This window comes from Ptychodera flava, unplaced genomic scaffold (genome assembly GCF_041260155.1).
Source record: "Ptychodera flava strain L36383 unplaced genomic scaffold, AS_Pfla_20210202 Scaffold_33__1_contigs__length_2856901_pilon, whole genome shotgun sequence".
NCBI classification, from domain to species: domain Eukaryota; kingdom Metazoa; phylum Hemichordata; class Enteropneusta; family Ptychoderidae; genus Ptychodera; species Ptychodera flava.
Genome location: NW_027248355.1, coordinates 2,066,226 through 2,070,106, shown reverse-complemented (window position 1 = coordinate 2,070,106; position 3,881 = coordinate 2,066,226). Strand labels below are relative to the sequence as shown.

At 39.1% G+C, this 3,881-nt stretch overlaps 1 long non-coding RNA gene across 1 annotated transcript; it reads left to right on the top strand.

Moving 5' to 3' along the window:
- The first annotated feature begins 604 nt into the window (after window positions 1-604).
- On the top strand, window positions 605-3,090 carry LOC139127589 (uncharacterized). The gene is made up of 3 exons (XR_011551056.1): window positions 605-693; window positions 2,676-2,735; window positions 3,012-3,090. It is a non-coding gene; the product is annotated as an uncharacterized lncRNA (long non-coding RNA).
- The last annotated feature ends 791 nt before the right edge of the window (window positions 3,091-3,881 follow it).

Below are 3,881 nucleotides of genomic sequence, written 5' to 3'. Positions count from 1 at the left end.
GAACGACGTGAGTATTATTTGGTATCTAGTCACAGAGAATATAACAACGTGGCATCATTAGGACCTCGATTGAGAGTAACTTATGATATAGAATGAAATTTTCGAATGAATATGCATGAGAAAGCTGTTATTTGCAGTTTGTAAATAACAAGCCCTGCTCTATTTTTCTCAAAAATATCTTAAACGGTTAAATCTTAAGAGATATTATAGCAACATTTTATTTTCATATGTGTCCGGGTAATATCCATTTGTGCTCATGCGCTTGTCAATGACTGGCGGGACTGAAATTACAAAGTCGGCATTGTCATATGGATGAAGTGGCAGTATTTTTCATGGAGTGAATTTTTCTAGCGTGGTCATATTTGCCATCTGAAATGTAATAGACTTGTAGCGGAATATACGAATGATTGGAATCACATATAAAACAAGTCAAAGCAAATGATATATTCCCTACTTGGTTAGCAAATTTTCAAAGAATTGACGGAAACAATGATGCAGTCAAATTGGTGAAAGAATATCTGGATGATGGCTAAAATAATGAATGTTTACATATTATAATTTATATTGAAATTTCTCATCGTTCGTTTCGCTGCAGCTCGGTAACACACCATTACATTTGCAGCAAAGACTGGTAGTGAAAAGACAACTAAATTACTAATGGAATACATAGCATATATTGACGAAAAGAACCAGGTAAGTTAATATTATTTTTTTTCCTTTGTGAATGCCATGATAGCGTTTTGCCTAGGTAACCCATCTTTGATAGTGATGAGCTGTCCGGGCATGATTTTGACAACAAAATGAAAACTCTGTACTAGTGTCTTTTGAAGAAATCGGGCCGCCAAATTGGTGACCTTTTAGTGACAAACAGTATATATCTATAGTAGGTCACAAAATTGTTGACCCTAATGCGACGCACAAATGTGTACCTTACGATACTCAATCTGCAAATAACTGTAAAGTACCATAATAGTGCCGTAAATTGGGTTGCCTTCTAAAAGTACCACAAAAAACTGCACTACAGATAATTCTGTTCAATCGTTTTAACATTCTCCTACTACTGTTGGCTCCAAAATACGCCACGAGACACATCTTGTGTCGGTCCGACAAGATGACACCTGATGTCTGACATCTGTGAAAAATTGCGTTACCGACAAATACAACAAACAAACAACAGAACCCTGATGGTGAAAAGTGCCGAAGCCCCTTCCAACAGCAACCAATCAAAACCAAGGTATATGTTTGATAGCTGGCTGGGTTGTTCGGGGCACTTGCCTAATCTCCATGTACCCGAAGACCTGGTACAAGAGTGTATGGTCCAAAGTCATTTGATTTCAAGCGGCCCAGACACCTGATACGATTGTCTGAAAGGCCCGCCATTGAGGCAGCGGTAGCTGTTCCAATACGAAAACTGTGTGGCTTATACTACTTACGATCTAGGCCATAAAAAATGATTGCAACCTTTTGTTTGGTTTTGAACATCTCCAGCACACTGAAGTCGGACTAGATTTACACCGAAGCTCAATCTATACCAGCAGTTTTTGCTAAACTTTGACATAGTCAAATTACCTCGTAAGAATTCCGATGGCTGTGAGACCTAGCGATCGTCGATGTGAAACCATTCGAACAGAAATTGTGCATTCGTTTCCGCAAGTGGTAACCTCTTCTATTCTTGTTTTGTCCATTCTCGATCTCTATGTGACACACATGCAGTGCAGTATTTTTTTATCTTTGCACCGGCGTTTATCGTATGTCTTCTTATTAAACCTCGTGTAACAGTTTTAGGAGTGTACATGTGTGAGTCTCTGGGGCAGCACAGCTGTGTGATAATAGTTTCGTGTTTTGAACTCTTCAGATTGCCTTTAGGGCAAAGAAAATGGAATCACTTCTTAAATCGGAGAACGAAGGGCTGTACATGTTAATAGCAACAGACCGTGGTTAGTTTTAATTCAAAGTTTCTAGGCGGTTTTCCCAGTCACTGTTAACTGGCAAACACGATAAAAAATCAAGTGCCGCCAACAAAGCTGTTCGTGCAAAAAGGTGTTCGTGCGAAGCTTTTCAATGGGCGTGCAAATTGAATTTTTAAACTTATCAGCGGGTGTGGAGAAAACTTCCATATTTACGATGGGTGGGTAAGATTTTGAGTCTTTACAGAGGGAGAGGAGAAAATATCTGGCAATGGGTACCATGAAATATGTAAAGGGAGGGACGGAAAGGCAGTGGTTGATAAAACTTTGAGGAGAGCAATATCCAAAGGTAAAAATAATTAAGTTTTTGCTTGCATGTTTTAACGGTGATCCTTTGTGATAGACAAATTGTTGCGTTCACTTAGTGAAATGTTCATGAGGAAATACGTACATCTAGTGAGCAATGTGGAATTTCTATGGTGGGGAGAGGGCCGTTGGGAGCCTGAAATAGTTCTGGGCAGACTTCAGATACTGGAGGGCTGAGGCATCAAAATTCAGTGGGAGGGTGTACTTCCGTGTATGCCAGTGGGAGGGCACTTATGAACAGCTCTACTTTCCCTCCAAATTTAAGGTAAAGGTCGAAAATATGCAAAATCAGTATATCAGCCTTCGAAACACGTTTTGTTATAATCGTCACCGGACTGTCTGTTGCACAATCCTTCAATTGTATAATTTATTGAAAATCAATTTCGAAATGTTTTATTGCAGTCGGGAAACACACCTTTGGATTGTGCTGTGGAAGTTTATAAAGACTCAGTTAAGGATAAGGTGAGTTAGGTATATGTCTAACCTCAAAGATTATGATATCTGAAGTACATTTGAACTCTTGTAGAATTTCACATTCTTAGCTATTGCTCTCAGTTCATATTCGTGTTTAATTAACAGTGCGAATTAAAGCAATGCGTATCTTTTTTTGTATCATTATTTAGAGCCTGTGCCCTTAATAATACTGATTAAGCCTTATTGTTAAATCCGAATAACGTAGGAGTATTTTCTCTTTGGTCTCTATGCAAACGAAGGATAAAATTGTTTAATTTCTTTCAGGAATACATGGAACAGACAAATTGCATGCGTGTCATCATACTTCTGCTCAATCGGGCACGTGCTGACATCTCGATAAAGGTAATTAAGCCATAACCCCCGCCGCAGGAGGGTGTACACGACTGTTGATACAATGCGCGCCACATAGTACTTGCCTATCGGCTCGTGCTATATGGGGCGAATTGTACCAAAATCGAGTGTATAGGAGCATGTTATTTGCTATTGTGTAAAAATGGTGGATAATTTGGACGTTATTCTACCAGTAAACAAGCAGTTTTGAAATAATATAGACTTTGGATGACAGCAACTGTGATCAACAGTTGTGCAGCGTGTGCTACTTGATTCAGCAAGAGCTACACGCTGACACTGCTTGCTGCATGCATTTGATCAACTTTCGTCGCAGTCACCAGGAGGAATCCCATTGTTATTTTGAACTTCTTGGTCTACATAGTTAGAACATCCTCGTCTGTCACAGCCGAAACTTTGGCAAAGAATACTTGACATATTGTTACGGTGAGGAAGTGTCACTTTATTTGTGTATGAACGAATACTAACTTCATTTTAAAGAACTGTGTGTAGCGCCTCGACTCCCGCTGAATGCCTCTCAATCTTAAGTGTGAGAATGGAGATGTGAAATAAATGATTTTAATTTATCTCTGACGTTGATCAGCCAGTCAGAGAGACATTCCACATCAACGTCCTCAACTGCAGCTACTGTCTTGCATATTTTTGGCGGCATCCATGGATACGCTGAAATTAAATTTCAAATTAATATTTCTTGACTCCTGATATAATGGACAATATTGAAAGAGTTTCGGAAGTTTGCTGCAAGTAATGATGTCCACACCACCAGTGACAAAGTGATTTATAACT